Source organism: Cynocephalus volans, chromosome 13 (genome assembly GCF_027409185.1).
Source record: "Cynocephalus volans isolate mCynVol1 chromosome 13, mCynVol1.pri, whole genome shotgun sequence".
Lineage (NCBI taxonomy): Eukaryota > Metazoa > Chordata > Mammalia > Dermoptera > Cynocephalidae > Cynocephalus > Cynocephalus volans.
Genome location: NC_084472.1, coordinates 73,880,158 through 73,897,721, shown reverse-complemented (window position 1 = coordinate 73,897,721; position 17,564 = coordinate 73,880,158). Strand labels below are relative to the sequence as shown.

Here is a 17,564-nt window from a genome sequence, read left to right as displayed (position 1 = left end):
CTTGTGTTTCCTTTCTTTTTCCTACATCATAAAAATTCAAGAGTAAGAAGGTGGGGAAACAGAAAGATTCTTCCTCTGGCAAGCTAGGGGTCAGAAGAGGGACAAGGATGGTTAGTGCTGGTCCTGAATCGGGTTTGGCCACCACACAGTTTGGTGGGCTGCATGTGGAGAGGCAGCAGTGGTCTTCCTGTTGTCCTCCCTGGGAATGTCGTTTCAGGACATGGGCCAGCAGAACACCCGGCCAGGTGACTTTTGATTCCTGGGCAGGGGTTACGGGGAACAGGGTGCCGTGAGGAGGTGCCCTGAGTTCTGGGTTGCAGAAAATGTTAGAGACCCAGCTCTGGAATCTAAATCCCTGTCCCCCCAGACACCCACATGGTTCACTATTTGTACTTGACAGGGTGGGTGGGGCCTGCAGTGTGACCAGGGCACGTGACCAATGCCAGGCACCTGGAGTGCGGCTCACGCTCCCCAGGGGTTACTAAGTCCTCATCGTGGCTTAAGATAAAATAGTATCTAATTAAACTGTGGCAGAGACTGAAGGAGGACAGAAATACAATAGAAGGAGAGGGATATTACTGTGTCCAAGGCAGCTCACCTGTAAACATTGAGTGTTTTTAGTTAAACTTGTTCTCTGGTATATATTATACCAGAACTTGAGTTTTTTCCCCATCAAGCTCCCTTGGAACCACCAAGGTCCTGTGTTTGCCAGGTCAGCCCTGGTCCTCAGACGGGAGCGACATGGAGCACAGTGATTAAAAGTGAGTCCTAGTTCCCCAACAGCCATGCAGCCTTGGGCAAATTATCTCAGCTCCCTTGTGCCTCAGTCTCCTCGTCTATTAAATGTTGGTCTGGGAGGATTAAATATTTGACGTTCTCATTCTCAGGCATCTCATGAGTATTAGCTATTGTTACCCACAGGCCCAGGTGGGGCTGAGGACATGAGAAAGGCGTCAGTTGCTCGGCAGGTGCTGTGGGCACAGAAAGAGGGGAGCCAATCGCCTTTGCGGGGCTGGAGGAGCGGGGAGGGCTGGTGTCCCCTCTGTTCTCTTTGGCTGTCCCACAGCGCCTACATTGATGGCTAGACTGCCCTGGGGCTCCATTAGGGATGCTGGGGTTCCCCTCGCAGAAGCTGGCTATGGCTGTGAAGTCCACAGCATGCAGAATTCTTCCCACACTCCCTGTATTATGCATCCAGCCCGTGGGACACAAGTTGTGTTCATTCTGAAGCAAAATTTAAAAAACAGTAAGCTCATGTTTTACGGTGTGGTCATCACTAGGACAGAGCCTACTGTGCGGAACCCAGCAGAGTACCCTCCATGTGTTGCCATCCCCCACCAGGACCAGAGGGTGAGCAGGCCTGCTCCTGGTGAGGAGCCTTGCTGGCATCAGGGTCACTAGGATAACTCTAGTGGATTCTTCCTCAATTTCTTAAGATGATTCAGAAGATTGGAAAAGGTGAGATGACATTGGTCAAGAAGTAGCTTTTAGGAACCAAGGGTGAAATTTTATATGTTACTTTTATACAGTGGGAGGAGCAGCTACAGATTAACGTGCATATGCAATGTGTGTGTACAGGTATGTGCATGCAAGGGCATACATGCACTGAGTATGTGTGCATGTGTGAGGGCATGATATGCACTGTGTGTGCATGTATGAGAGTGTGTGTGTGCACTGTGTGAGTGTGTACACTGTTGACGGTTTACATGTAAGGGTGCGTGTGCATTGAGCATGGGTGTGCATGTGTGCGGGCTTATGTGCCCTGTTTGTGGGCAGGTGTGAAGGTTTACATGCAAAGGTGTGTGTGCATTGAGTGTGGGTGTGCATGTGTGAGGGTGTGTGCCCCTTGTATGTGTGTGCATGTGTGAGGGTTTACATGCAAAGGTCTGTGTGCATTGAGTGTAGGTGTGCATGTGCGAGGGTGTGTGTGCATACGTGGGGGTGTATGTTGTATGTGCATTTCCCATTGTATCCCAGGGTCTTTAATCATGTGCCTAGATTGACTTCACCTTGGTGTATTGTGACATTCAGGTAACTTTGAATCCAAGTTTAACTACATAAGAAGGACAATAAAAGTTACTTACTTACATTAAAATTAATTTTTAAAGTCATTTCTTAATACGTTAAAAATTAAGCCACCTTCTGAGGCTATAATTGCCCATTCACAAAGAATTCGTGTGTTAGAAACTCTGCCTGTGCTGAGAGAATTGCCCACCCACCTCAGCAAAGCACATCCACACTTGCCAGATTCTCATTAATACGGTAGCTTATTCAGTGTTTTACTGGAAAAGGCCCAGGCCGAGAACCTAAGGAGTTATTTGTAGTTATTAGTTATTTGTAGTCTGTATGGTTTCCTGCAATACCAGAAAGAATGGCTGTCCTGGGATAGCATGGCCAGAGTCGGAGGCCAAGCTGGGAGGCTGAGGGTGTCTGCTTCACTAGCACTCGCAGGTTCCTGTGCAGGTCTGAGCTCCAGCACAGCCAGCCTGTGACAATGGCCCGGGGGACGAGCCTGGCAGAGGCATCTGGGTTTACCTTTTCTGCTTTCCATGTTCCCACCAGTGACTTTAGCTTCTCCACTGTACCAGTAGATAAGTTGTTTTCCGATTTGACTAGATCTTGGTGTGACTTTGAGCGAGGTGCCCCAAGCTGTTTTGAGGCAGTCGAGCGTGTGTGGAGGGAAGCCGCGTGTCCACAGTGCAGCAGAAAGGGGAGGTAGAGTCTGTGGTCAGCAGGCTGTGTGCATTCTGCTTTTCCGCGGCACTAGGAACAGGCGCCAGCTGAGCCTCAGGCCTGACCAGCATCTCACAGTGACTGAACTTCACTCTTTTCTTCCTGATAACACATTCTGGATTGTGTCAACTCTCACTATGTTGCCTTAATTTCTTGTGGCTTATTTCTGCTTTGTAAAGGAAGAAGATAATTTTAATTGTCAGTCACTTATCGGATAAAGGTGCTACTGGAGTTAATGAAATAATGTTGCCAAATTACTGACAGCGTCTGAGAAGCAAGGTCCTGTGTCTGTGCATAGTGTCCATTAAAACTACAGCTATTAACAGGTTCACTTTGCCACCCTTCCCTCTGACTGCAGACTGAAGATAAAGGCAGACGTGTTTGGGGTACCCCTGAACTGCTGCTCCTTCCCTCTGCAAGTCCATGGGTGCTGTGCAGGAGCCAGAGCAGAACAATCTGGAATGACTGAAAGTGCTACCTTTATTACAAAAATGGAAGCAATTGCAAGTTGTCAGAAGAAAAAAGAGCCCTCAGCAGAAATGTATGGTGACTGTGTTCAGAAATGCATTCTAAGTTCCATTGTGATTCAAACACCACACCAGAGCCTGCAGGCAGCCAGGGCAGCCCAGCCAGACTCCCAGGCAGTTGCTCCCAAGTACGGCTCTCCACCAGGGGCCCAGACTAGCCCACATAGCCAGCGTGCATTTCCTGGTAACAGCCCTGTCCCCTGCACACTAAAGGCAGATAGTATGGTAAAGGTAAAAACTTCCAGATTGTGATTTATTACTGTAGATTCTAGTCTATTTAGGGGAAGGAGAGTAGATTTAAAACAGAGAAAAATTTAGACTCTCTCATTAGAAAAAAAGCACCATGCCAGGAGTCTCCGGGACCTAGTGTTTCTTTTTTTTCCCCAAAGCTGGAAGGAACCTTTTTTTTTTTTTTTTTTTTTTTTTTGTATAAAAGCTATACTGATATATAATTGACATTCCAGGTCATTCACCCACTTAAAGTATCAAATCCAGTGTTTTTCAATCTATTCACAGAGCTGTGCAGCCATCACCACATTTGGTTCAAAATACTCTTCATCACTCCAGAGAGAAGTCTCTGTGCCATCAGCTGTACCCCCATTCCTTCCACCCCAGACCCTGGCAACCCTAACCTACTGTCTGTCCCTAAAGACTTACCTCTTCTGGACATTTCACGTAAATGGAACCAGGCAATACATGGTCTTCTGTGTCTGGTGTCTTTCATTGAGCATGGTATTCTCAGGTCTGTCTATGTTGTAGCATGTGTCAGTGCCTCGTTCCTTCTCCTGGCTGAATAATGTCCCATTGTTTGGAGAGACCATGTCTTATTTATCCATTCATCAATTGATGGACATTTGGGTTGCTGCTGCCTTTTGGCTGTTGTGAATGATGCTGCTATAAACACTCACACACAAGTTTCTGTGTGGCCATATGTGTTCTACTCAGTTCCTCAAAACGTTATATATAGAGTTACCATGTGACCCAGCAACTCCACTTCTAGAGAGAGTTTTACTTCTCACCTGGATCCCTTTTATGTCTTTTTCTTGTCTAATTGCTCTGGCTAGGACTTCCAGCACAATGGTGAATAGAAGGGGTGAGACTGGACACCTTCGTCTTATTCCTGCTGTCAGGGGGGACGTCCAGCCTCTCTCCACTGAATGTGACCTCGGCTGTGGGTTTTTTAAATGACCTATATCTGGTTGAAGATCTGGCGTTCTTTTTCACATCAGGGGCAAATGCATCTGGGGGTGGTTTTTAACTTCACCTTGTTTGGGAAATAAAAAGGAAGAAAATATGGCTCCTTGACCACTGACTTATTTACAGGAAGAAAGTCCCCGAAAACAGAGTTCCAGGTTTCAGCAGTACCATCGTCCTCCTCATCCAGCACTGGAACGGCTGTGTCAGTTGGTGTCTGCGCACGTGGTTTCGCTGTGTGCATTGCTCTCGCTCAGACAAAGACATCTGAGTTGACTTTCTGACTTAGGCAATGTCAGCTTCATACCAAAGCTTTATTTACAGGAAATATTCATTGTATTTTCCAATGTGTTTTGTTTAAAAGTTGTATAGAAGTCATGAAGGCTGGTTTTGATCTAGAAGAGTCGTTATGACTAGTTTTTCTAAATTCATACCTTCGCGGTCTGGGAAGTGGCGAGTGCTGAAGCCAAAGGAATGTCTGCAGAGACAAATGACGGGTTTCTCCCAGCTCCAAAGAACAACACAAAAGATGAAACGGATTCCCAGTCAGACGGCACTGGAGAGGGCCTGTCCCTCTTGCACCAAGCTCAGGTTGTGTGCAGCAGGCAGGGGCGTCCACTCTGTTCCAAGTTGTGGGGAGTCAACCGAGCCCACCCTGCCCCTTCTGACTGGCATGTACCTCAGGAGACCATCTCAGCCTGAAACCCACCAGGGCCATGTGAGTTGTCTGACTGTAAAGGAAAGAGATAGATGCTGGTAGTTTTTGTCTTTTGGTTATTTTAGAACACTTAGGAAGATTGGCATAGTTTTCAACTGCCTGTGTGTGGCTTTTCTTTTCCCCTGTGCTCATTCCTGGCTTGTTTTGCAGAAATCTCTCCCTTGGTTTTGTCTCTTGCTGTCTCTCACATTAGTAGGACCTCCATTTCTTCCTTAATTTTCCCACAGATGCCTCATTCAGACAGGGAGCATGAGGCAGTGAGCTGGGAAGCTGGCCTCGCAGTGCACCCTTCTGTTCATGTCTGCTGGGCGGGCTGTATGGCAAAGCACTGCCCACCAGCTGGCCCCTCCGCAAGGTGACTGCACCCCACCAGGAGCTACATGGGGAGAAGGCAGGCTGCAAGGACTTCTGGCCAGTGGGTGTGTTGCTTGCAGCTTTTTGGCACATGTAGCTTCATCCAAATATCCAGTCCTGTACCTATTACTAAAAAATAAAACTAACATCAGTGCTTCGTGCAGGTGAGATGATGATGCTGGGATGCTGCTAGATTCATATTCAGGCTGTTTCCCTCCCAGACGACTTGTAGGTAATTGGAAAAAGTGTTGGATTAGCGCCTTTTTTTTTTCTTGTGAAAGCTATTTGTATACAGTTTTGTCTTTGTTCTCAGAACACATTGTCCAAAAACACTAACTCAAAGTGTGAATTAATGTTTAGTGTGTATTTCCAAATAATATTGGAAATAAATTCAGAACTGAGGTATCAGAACACAGGAAGGTTGATTCCTCGGCCATTAACAAATAAAGACAAATAAATGTGTTTACTTTTCTATCAGTAAAAGCTAATGGTTTTCGAAGTGCAGTTCCGGGATCTAAAGTCCTTCCAGGCCATTGCTGGCAGCTGTTGTGAGTGTGTGTGTGTCTCCTGTGCAGACCATCATCAGTGAGGAGGAGGGGCGCTGAGAACGGGCCTGGGGTGAAGGGGCTGGCCCTGCAGGTAACAAAGCTAGTGTCAAGGTGTCACTGGGCCAGCGCCTCCCCAGGGGAGTCTGGGCCCTGGGCCTCAGGACTAGGTGGATCTGGAGTCAGGCCTGCTTGAGATCACAAGTCCCCACGGACCCACGGAGCTGAGCAGCACTGTAATCATGGTGTGATAGGGAGAGTTACGTTTGAAAACAAGATTGTCCTTCTGAAAACATGCAGGGGCAGCTGTATACCCAGCTGTAGGTAGAGTCAGAACCCCAGGGACTGGCTGGGTGTGTCTGGGGAGGCCCCCAGCAATGCCTGGGGGCACCAATGTGGATCAGAGGGTCTTCCTGCTACTGTGCTGCTGGGGAGCCTGGGGAGCCTTGTGAGACCAGAGTCCCTGCCCCAAGAAGAGGGTTGTGCTTCATCCCAGTCTGCAGCCCAGCCTTGTGTGTCCCCACCTGCCCCACTGGCTGTCATGCCCACATCCTGCCTGGCTCTGCTGCCTGAAACTCCACAAGCAGAAGCCTCAGGTGAGCATGTGCTCTTCACCCCCTCAACACCTGGGCTTCCGAACTGTATTGCCAGGAGTGAGGTCACACTCCTGACACCTGGGATCAGGTGGGCCATTCCCTTCCGGGCCCTGGGGCTCCCAGCCAGGCTTCCGTGTCACTTTTCCATGGAGCGTTTAACTTTCTGCAGAACTCTGAACTTTTATCATTATCAGAGGCACAGTGGGACACGCTCGTCAGACCTCTGCCTCTCTAGACAGGCAGGATCAGGAGCCAGCAGCTCCCCATCCCTAAGGGCCAGCCCCCCTGGGTGGGCCCAGGCAGCTCATCGGCCTGGAGCCATCGTGAGGCTTCACTGGCTTGCCAACCAAAACGTAGCCAATTTTAGGGTCATTTGGATTTTGCATTACCCAAGTCATTTGCTTCTGGATAATAAATAAGTGTTGTGGCAGATTTCACTTGGCTGCTCTGTGGGATGTCAACGACCACAGCCTCACATGACCTGTGTGGTGGCCTTCTCACCAGGCTCACCTGGGCCCCTGGCAGCTCCCTGGCGTTTCTCCCGCTACTCCGAGTCTTTGTAGGGACAGCTGCTGCAAGCCCTCCCTGGGTGGCTTGGGGAAGAGCAGTGGCATTTCCTTGGGGCCTCCTGCCTCCTGTCAGCCCTTCTCCAGGGGCTTGGGGGCCGTGACCCAGGGCAGGCAGGACACCCCGCGAGGGGCGGGCGCGGCCTTGTTTCCCAGCAGAAAGGCACCTCCTGGGTAAAAAGCGTGACTGCAGCCAGCCGCCGGTCGTGCCCGGGTCCAGGGGGTTCGTGCCCAGCTCCCCCCTTCGTGGCCCCACAAAGACGTATGAAATGGGACACTGTTGTCGTAGTTAGCGCTCTCTCGCTGGACGTGCTCTTGTGACCGTCTCTGCGCAGGGAGCCGCCTCCTTCCAGGAAGAGGAGCCGCGGCACGAAGCCCGCGATCCGCAGTGGAGGAAGGGGCTGGGTGGGGAAGGACCCGCGGGCCGTCGCCGTCCCTCTTCCTCCCGCAGACGCCGCCGGGCCCCCGGACCCCAGCGGGGATGTGCTGGCGGCTGCGTCCTCTCCGGGGGTCCTGGAGTCCGGGAACAGAAACCCGTGCGCTGCGGCCGGTGGCGGCAGGAGGGACCGTGAGGGACCGGGCGCGTGGGCAGGGCAGGGTCGGGGGAGCTCGGCGAATGCCCGGGAGGCACCGAGTGCAGCCGAGGCCGCTGGAGGAGGGGACGGGGTAGGTGACGTTTTTGTGGCGATCGTGCGGCTTCCCAGTAACATCAGCACTGGCAGGCCACGTGGATACAGCCCAGGCCTCCCCAGTTTCCCAGCGCTCAGCCTCCAGTGCCGGCAGTTTTTAGGAATTAACTACAGCTGCGTCTGGTAAAATTGGACACACAGAAAAAAGTCAGTTTCCCATCCACAGCCAGACCCGCTGTTTCGTTTCATTCGGTCTGTTTACTGTTCCATTGTAGGAGAGTGTCTGGCCTGCACTAAGTGCTCTCCCCACCTGTTAATACATTAATGAATGAACAGACACACAAATGCACAAACGATCACTTTGAGTTTTTACAATGAACATTTTTACTTTGGCAAAGGGGCTTGGGCCTTTTTGACATTCTCCTCCTCCATTACCCAGTGCACGAGTCAGAACACCTAGGTCCTGCCAGCACCTACTGGCCTCCAGCCTCAGTTTCCCCCTCTGTCAAAGAAAGGTGTCATTGGCCTCGGGCTGTGAGAGGACGGGTTTGGCGGTGAACTTGGTACAGCACAAAAGGTGAGGGCACAAGGCACAGGCTTGGGGTACCACTTGGGAGTGAGCAGTGCAGACTCATTTTATAGATGTTGGAGCTGGGCTCAAAAACGGCAAACAGCTCACCCAAGGCTGGCAGGCTTCAGGCAGTGGGCAGCAGCTCTGGGCTTGGACCAATCTTCCCTGACTCTGCAGATTGCTTTTCCCTGCATCCTGAAGCCATAAATCTGAGAAAACTCGTGACCTGGGAACTCAGTCTGGTTGGAGAAGTTCAGGTACTGTCCCAGGACTAACCCTGCAATGGCTTTTACAAGGCAGTGGCCATCGGCTTTGAAAGGGTTTCACCAAACCCCACAGGGAGCAGTCCTGGGGCCTCCCCAAACTTGGGCCTCATTTCCTTTTGACAGAGGAATGTGTGCCAGAGTCAGCTTTATTTTTACTTTAAGGTGCTTTCAGGAAGTGGGCACTGTTTGAAGAAACTCATTTAGCAGAAAAACTCAATGTCAGTTTGTGCTTTCTCCCCCTTTTCCAGGTGGTATCTGCTCAGGGCCTGGCCGCCCTTCCCTTCCCAAGCAGGTTGGTTTGGTGTCCGGCCTCAAACCACCCACCCCCCAGCAGTCCCAAGTCTTTTCTTCTCCACGATAGACTGTTTCAGCACCCAGTGCAACATGTTTCCTGACATGCATCACACGCATGTGAAGTTGGGGAAGCTGGTGGCTGAATATGATAGCCTTTAATTTCTTAAATAAGGACTTGATATATTGAATAGTCGGTTTGTTCATTTTCACATCACACTGGTTCTGGACAGTTTCTACTAATGGCTGGTATTCAGGGTTAGACCACTTCTCCCAGGCAGACAGAAGAGTGCTTACAGGCCTGGACCCAAGCACAGGGTGATATTTATGTTTCTATTTTTTATACCAGGGCAACAGCCACTATCGTTTGCTGCTTTACTTAGAAATGCACAGGGACATGACTTTGGATTAGGAAATGATTTCTTAAATATAGCTCTAAAACCACAAGCAAGAAAAGAAAAAATAGACAAACTGGACTTCACCAAAATTAAAATTTGTTGTTTGTCAAAGAACACTAAAAAGAAAATAAGACATTCCAGAGAATGGAAGAAAATATTTGCAAATCATGTATCTTAAAAGGGACTTGTATACAGAAGATGTAAAGAATACTCACATCAATAATAAAAAAGAAATAATCCAGTTGAAAATGGGCAAAAAATCTGAATAGACATTTCTCCAAAGAAGATGTACAAATGGCCAATAAGCACATAAGAAGCTCAACAGCACTAGTCATCAAGGAAATGCAAATCAAAACCACAGTGAGGTGCCACTTCCCACCCACTCTGGTGGCTAGAATCAGAGACAGACCAAAACAAATGTCAAGAATGTGGAGAAATCAGAACCTGCTTACACTGCTGGTGGGAATATAAAATGCTGCAGCCACTGTGGAAAACAGTCTGGTAGTTCCCCCAAAAAGTTAAACACAGAATTACCATATCACCCAGTAATTCCACTCCTAGGTGAATTCACCCCAAAAGAAAGGAAAACACGTGTTCACACAAAAATTTGTACACATATGTTTGTAGCAGCATTATTCACAATAGCCAAAAAGTAGAAACAGTCCAAATGTTCATCAGTGAGTGAATGAATAGACAAATGTGGTCCATCCAAAGGAATACTATTCAGCCTTGAAAAGAAATGTATACAACATGGATGAACCTTGAAAACATTATGCTAAGCAAAAGAAGCCAGACACAAAAGGCCACCTGTTGTATGGTTCCATTTATATGAAAGGTCCAGAATGGGCAAATCCATAGAGACAGGAAGTAGATTAGTGGTTGCTGGAGGCATTGGCAGGTACACGATTTCTTTCTGGGGTGAGGGACATTTTGTAAATAGATAGTGGTGGTTGTTCCACAACATTGTGAACATACTAAAACCACTGAATTATACACTTTAAAATGGTTAAAATGGTGAATTTTATGTTATGTAAATTTTATCTAAAAAATCTTTTGAATTAAATGCACAGGGAACATGGGTTTGTGGGCTTGGGAGGCAGGCAGTGCCGCCTGCTGGCCCCACTGGGACTGGGACAGGGGCAGGGCTGGTGCTTGGCTGTCTCCTCTTGTTTCCTGTCCCAGAGATTGTCCTGGAGAGTGACCTCTCTAGAGGAAGGAGCGTGGCCTGGCAATGCTGGCTAGCCAAGGCAGTGGCCACTGGACGATCTTCTCTCCTGAAAAGATTACCATTGGAAGAGACATACCAAATATTGGCAGTGTTAACCTACAAGTAGAGTTACAGACCTTGGGGTTTTTTTAATTATTATTTTTGCTTCTATTTTTTTCTTTAGTGAATACAGATGACTTGGGTTGATTTTTTTAATAGAGGGAAATAATAGAGAACCAGAACCAAAACAAGATGTCTTTTAAGTGCTTCCAATGAAAATTTAAACCCCATTCTCCTAATTTCTTTCCTGTCTCTCCTCTTGTGTCAGGATCCTCTCCTCACCCTCAGCTTCTTAGTTGGGGATGGTGTCAGCAGAATGTTCCAGAGGCAGGTGCACAGACTGGCCCTCACTATGCTTTAGTCCACTGTGCCCAGAAATAGGATCCTGAAGTAGGTTAAGAATTATATGCTGTAGAGTCCCTTTCTCCTATATTAGTGGAAATAAAATGTTGCTTAAAAGGTACAGAAAACACTACTTAGGTGAAAACTAGTACTTTGTGTGTGTGTTATTTTTGTTTTTGTTCTGCCAAAAGAAAGCTTATTAAGTACATTTCAGCTTCCCTGAAATCTCACGAGAACTTATTCTGTAAAACTGTTTTAAAATGAAAGGCGGTGGGGGGTGGGTGATCTTATTAGCAAGTGTTCCTGAAGGTGCCTCTGCCTTTCCTCCTCTGACGACTGAGTTGCTCCCTTCTCTTCGCTTCCAAGCGCCTCCTGGGCACGCTGTGTCCCTCCTGTTTTCAGATCCCCTGTGCTGCTTGTGAGCACTGAGCAGACAGGTGTGTCCCAGCCCCCCACCCCGCCAGGTGTGTGCTTACCTGAGTATTTCCCCATGTCTGTCTAGACCAGTCATGGGTGGAGCCTCAGATACATGAGATACATGTACAAAACAGTGTTCTGCATTGCAGGGAGATGGGCTACTGATGGTAAAGAACAGAAGATTTTTAGTGACTTAGTTTACCAAAAGCAGACTGCAGTCACTTACTTGATCAGAGGCTGGCTTGGGGGTGGGGATGTGATAGCCACCTGAGGCTGCTGTCCCGTGACATGACCGTGGCAGGTAAGCCACTGCAATACAAATTGAACACACAATCCATGTCCCAAGAAGCGGGAAGCTGGGTGGGGGGCAGAGGTGCGAGTGAGCTGGGAAGAGGTGCCCTGTGGCCCTGCCTATGCAGCGCCACCCCTCCCAGGCTCAGGGGCCCTGCTGCAACAGGTGGCAGTCATATGGCAACAGTCAGAATTACTAAGGACAGAGCCCTGCCAACCACCCTCAGCACATTCTCAACCAACAGAATCATGTCCTGAACAAGCCTGTGGGAGACGTCAGCTCCAGGACCACCCAAGAGCCTGCTGGGCAGAAACAGGAAGAGGAGCTGGGGGAAGAAGGGACCACAGACAGAGAACAAGTCACAGAAGACACCTCTGTGCTGGTTAGAAACTGGTCTTGTCATCTGAGAAGCTCCAGTTCCTGGACCCCTGTTGGGGGGGCCTCAGCTTCCCGCCCGGACGGCACAGCTCAGAAGAGCAGCGCCCCTTCCTCATGGCGAACCAGCTGTGGTCAGACCACAGGTAGCAGTTGACGAAAGAGCCACCACGGAGCCGTCCCACAGCACCAGGGGGCCTCCATGTGGGGCAGTGCTGTGTGGTTGCAGGCAGGCGGGTCCTGCCTCCCTCACCTAATATGCTGTCGCCTTCGCCATCAGCCTAGGCATCCCGGCCTTGATGGGAGTTGTTCCCTGCTGAGAATGATCCCCTCGAGGACATGCGTTGAGTCTCCTCGCAAGCCCTTCAGGAGCTGACGCCTGTGAAGGTGCAGCACAGGGCAGGTCAGACCTTCTCTGCCTGGGTTTCTGTCATCTGACATTGTGCTCTGAAGCGCACAGACCAGCCTCCCAGAGAGGAAAACAAGAGGACCGAAACACGTGTACCTCCAGTGATGGCCTTGTTTTCTCACTGGACCCGTGCCCTGGAAGGGGCCCTGGGACAGCATCCACCCACAGCACCCAGGAGGCCGAGGGGCCAAATGCCCGATTCAGGAGCAGGAGGAGATGTTTGTTGGCTCCGAAGGAAGCAGCCTCAGGGTGAGCAGACACCAGGTGGGAAGAGGCAGCCTGATGGCCGAGAAGCTGATCAGACCCTGGCTAAAGCCTGTCCAGCCCTGGTGTTTTCAGCTCCACGAGCCACAGCTGTCCTTTATCGCTGGAGCTGTTTACTTCCAGAAGACCCAGACAGATTCACTTCCTTGCACCTTATTCTGCACATGCTTTGAAGCACTTCTTAAAAATGCATATTCCTTTTTGACTTTGAAACCAGCCGATAAAAGCAACCACATTGCCTTCATGTGCCTTAATGCGCCAGACACCCCCCAGCCTGAGCCAGAGCTCAGCAAATCTGAACGTCTTGTCACTAGTGTTAAGGATGGTGAAAATCCTAACTCAGAATGACATCCCAGGACCTTTGTTTCCTGTTGAAAAACGGCCAAAATGGCCTCTCGTCTGAGTAGATGGTCCTAATACTGAACACGGCCCTCGCCTTGCAGGGTGGCACATTCTGACACTCAAGTCAGATTAGCTGGGAATAAAGAGGGACTGGATGCACCTGTTGGTCAGCTTCCGGTGGCCACCATCCAGAGGACGAGGTTTTAGTGCAGTTCCAGGTGGCTCCCTTTGAGGTGTGCATCCTCTAGGACTGTCTGACTCATCATTTTGAGCACATATGGGCTGGGGGATTGAGGGAAAATAGAGTAAGGAAATTGGTCTTAAGGTTTCAAAACAAAGTTTTGGGGAAAAGGTAAAAACTGCAAGGGAGTTTTGAGATTCCTTGTTAATATGTGGCACATTTTGTTTTTCAACTTACATAGCAGACTTCAAAAATGTTGACATTTATGTTGTCTTAAGAAGAAATCTTGTAGTGGCTTGTTTTCTGATCCAGTGGTGTAGTTCTTGCAGAATATTTCTTGTATGTGTCTGCATGTTGTTTAATTATGAACAGGGAAGCTGTTTGGTCTTAACTATCTTGGACAAGCTGGGGCTGGCAGAGGTGCTTTAACAGGCCGTGCTGGTCTGGTGAGTGGAGCCTCCAGGTCTCTCGTGGGGTGCGTCGTAGGCTGTGCCACTTCCTGTGTGTTTGGCCCAGCGATTCTTCCAGATGACCAGGTGGTATACAGTGTAGCAGACTCACAGTAGCTCATCTCTGATCCTGGAATAGAGTCTGGCTAATTAGTAAGCTCATCTTCTTGATGCTTTAAAATCGGCTAACTAACCCTGAAAGGGAAGGAGACTTTCTCATTTCAGGTGATGAAAAACCGACTGAACTGGCAGTAAAGTGAATGGTTTAAGAACGAGGAACATCATGAGTCAGACTGAAAGATCAGGAATTTGGGGTGGGGGTGGGAGGGATGTCAGGACAGGAGGGGCAACGTGCCAGTGCCTGGTAAATCTGTCTCTTCTTGGGCCCCAATGTGTTGGATTCTGTAGAAAAAGCAGAGGAGCCGCTGAGGAGGGGTCTGCACTGTGGTCAAGCACATAAACACAGGGTGGTCCCTGCCATTCTGATCCCTTCTCCAGTCCCATGCCACCAAGGGGGACAAAACGGTGCCCTTGTGCCTCGGTTTCTGCATCTGTCTGGTGCTTCCCTTGTTGAGCCATTACAGGAATCAAGTGGAAGTCTGAGTGCAGGTCCAGTGCATTCTCCACGCTTTTGAGCTGTGGTCACCCCTGCGGCTCCTACAGTGAGGACGACTGGGCTCGAGAGGCATCTGGCCAGGTGGGCAGGGATGTCTGGAGCAGGAGAAGCTGGCAGGGAGGTGTGGGCAGAGGGCATGGTTCAGGCGGGGTGGGGGCTCCCTGCTGCCCCACCCTTCACATACAGACCGGAAACTGGTTTTGTTGGGGCTTCCTGGTGCCATGACCTCATGGTTTGCTTTCTGCCGGCTGCACGAAGCCTGACTCTAATGTATTGTTTCCTGATGAATATCTGCTCCTGAGCTGTTTGTTTACAGGTGGTGTCAACTGCTGGGTACTACAAGCAGACACACAAGATCATTCCTGTAACTGCAAGTCAAAGCTAACATTGATGGAGTTTTCTTAAATTTGTTTTTGTGGTTGAGTGAGGATGTGCAGGACACTGGCGCAATTTCACACTGCTACGGGTGGCAAGACAGATTATGTTACAGTACACACCGAGAGTCTTCACAAAGAGCTCACCATCTGACTTGGGAATTTACCTTAAGGAAATAATCAGAGATGTACACAGAGCTGTCTGCCCAGGGGTTTCCACCTCATTGTTATTTGTAAGATCAAACTAAATGTCCAACCACAAGAGAGAGGTTAAAAATTCAGGCAAATCCATTTATTGGAATCTTATGTAGCTGTTGAAAGTGTCTCAGAGAGGAATATTTACTGACCAAATGTTCCTAATACACAGCATTAATTAGAAAAACATCATATCAAACATGCCGTATGACTGACACACACACAGAAACACCAGAATTCAGCGTTGTCATCCTAAACTGGGGATTCAGATGATTTTATGTTATGTTGTGTGTGTGTGTGAGCATGTATTACTTCTGTAATCAAAAAATTGTTGTGTTATTTAAAACACACCAACCACCAAGAAGGGAAGTGGTAAGGAAAACAGAGTGTCCTTCCAGACGAGGATCATCCCAATTCCACGTGAGGTGGAGCTGCCTGGGCTCAGACAGCACCCATCATGGTCTCTGTCTGACTCTTCTTGGCCTGCACAGACAGGTTCCTTCCGTGTATGAGGTGGTAGGTCACAGTAATAGTGCTAGTGGTTCATGCACAGTCTGCTCTGAGTCAGCTGGTGAGGGTGAGAGGAAAAGGGCCCAGAGTGTGAACTGCTCTGCCGTGGACAGGCTCTGTGAGCCCCATCTCATGTCTCCTAGCTTCTCCATCACCCCCCAACTGTCCCAGCACTGCCACCTCAGTGCTGCACAGTGAGACACAGCCTGCTCACAGGACCCAAGCATGGAGGGCATTCTTGGTACCCCAGCCCACCACCTTCTCTTTGGCTGCCAGAGGAGGCTGCACCTCCCCGTGGCCTTGGGTCCACCTTCAGCCGCTGTGTCATCCCGAACGTGTCTCTGGGCTCAGACTTCAGATCCGTGGCACCAGGATCCTTTTTCCCTGTTCTTCTTTCTTCAACACGATTGTTGATGTTCCCAGTTCCAGGAGACAAACACAATGGCTGAGGCTGAGCAGAGACAATTCTCCAGGTAGACACATTGCCCAGAATTTACCAGGCAGTCCTGGCTTTACATAATAAATGGCAAGACTGGTAATGTTCCAGCCAACTTTCCCCCAGGACAGCGGTGGAGGACACCTCCCCCACCCCCACTGCCTGGACACGTGGCCAGCACTCCTGACGGCGGGTGAGAGACGCTGTGTCTCATTGGTGTGTGTGTTTTCTGTGGGGGTGGGGACACCAGGGACACTGAGGAACACGGACAGTTGTCCACAGCAAGGAGGCCGGTGGGGCTCTCCCCAGCCTATCTCATTGGGAAGCATCCCTGAAATGTGGGGCCCCACAAGGGGCTGTGAGCGGGAGCAGGGCAGCTCCTGTGCCCACCATCCTGGCCTCACCATCTCCCTGTTGAGACACGGGAGGGGCTGGGGCACCACAGGGCAGGCAAGAGGCACCGAGGAGGAGGAGGAAAAACGGCTCCTGCTGCTCAGAGGGTGGCCTTGGACCCGCAGAGCCACACCCCCTGAATGGATCTCACCTCAATGGAGGCTGGTAGGCACAGTGAGGTTAGAGAAACCCTGAAACCATCCTCCCAAGAGGGGCAGAGGAAGTGCTAGGCTCCGTGGGGGGTGGGAATGGGGTGACTCTGTGTAAGCTGCAGTTAAGCTCCCCGTGACCAGACCCCAGCTTCACTGTGAAGTAGGCAGCTGCAGGAGAACAAGTGCCACCCCCACCCCGGAGGCTAAGCTCCTGGTTACTCTGCCACTGCATCAGGACCGTTCCTCGGGCGCTTACCTCCTTCTGGAATCACGTATTTCTTTGCTTGTCCTTTGTGCATTTGTGTGACAGCCTGCCGGCCCCACAAGGGCCGGATCAGTGTGTGTCTGTTTGGGTAGCACTTCTTCCCTCAACAGAGGACAAGCTCCTGAGAGCAGGTGCCACTCTCCTGCCACACTTCTCTGTTCCCATAGCCTGGAGCCGCACCTGGTGCAGACGCCAAATAAATATGAACCTGAGTGACTGGGTGGCCAGGAGTCCAGTGGAAAATATTTTACAATTATAAGCTCTCAACTTCAAATCCCCTTGTTTATATTAATTCAGCAAGCGTTGACTCTGTTTCATAAGTTCAATCTTTGACTTCCCGTCAGCTCCTGTCTTTGCTAATTGTGAAGTAAATATTTAAGTGTGTTCAGAGGAACTTAACAGATGATGCTGGTGAGGAGGTCTCTGTGGGTCTGTGATTGGACAAATATTTACTGGGGACCTCTGTGTGCTGGCACGGGAGCACAGAGACAAACCAAGACAAGTATGGGCCCTGTGCTCAGATCACAGAGTCTGTTGGGGAGTGTATGAGTCCGATTCTGTTGCTTAAAACAGAATACTTGGAACTGGGTGATTTGTAAGAAAACAAAATCCTATTGCTTACAGTTTCAGAGGCTGGGAAGTCCAGAGTCCAAGGAACGTATCTGGTGAGGGCTTTGTCCTGGTGGTGACTACAGTGATTCAGGGTATCACATTTCAAAATGGCGGAGCAGAGAGAGAGACTCTCATGTGCACCCTTTTAAAGCCCTCAGAACCACACACCCCCCGACCATTATTATTAATCCATTCACTACTGCATGGTCCTACAATCTAATCACCTCTTCAAGGCCCCACCTTTCAATTACCATAATAGGAATTCCCACCCTCAACAGTTACAAT

General features: G+C 49.6%; 1 protein-coding gene across 1 annotated transcript in view; it reads left to right on the top strand.

Annotated features, from left to right (window-relative positions):
* PARD6G (par-6 family cell polarity regulator gamma) overlaps positions 1–17,564 on the top strand; it is an 89,224-nt gene that overhangs the window by 54,908 nt on the left and 16,752 nt on the right. The window lies entirely within an intron of this gene.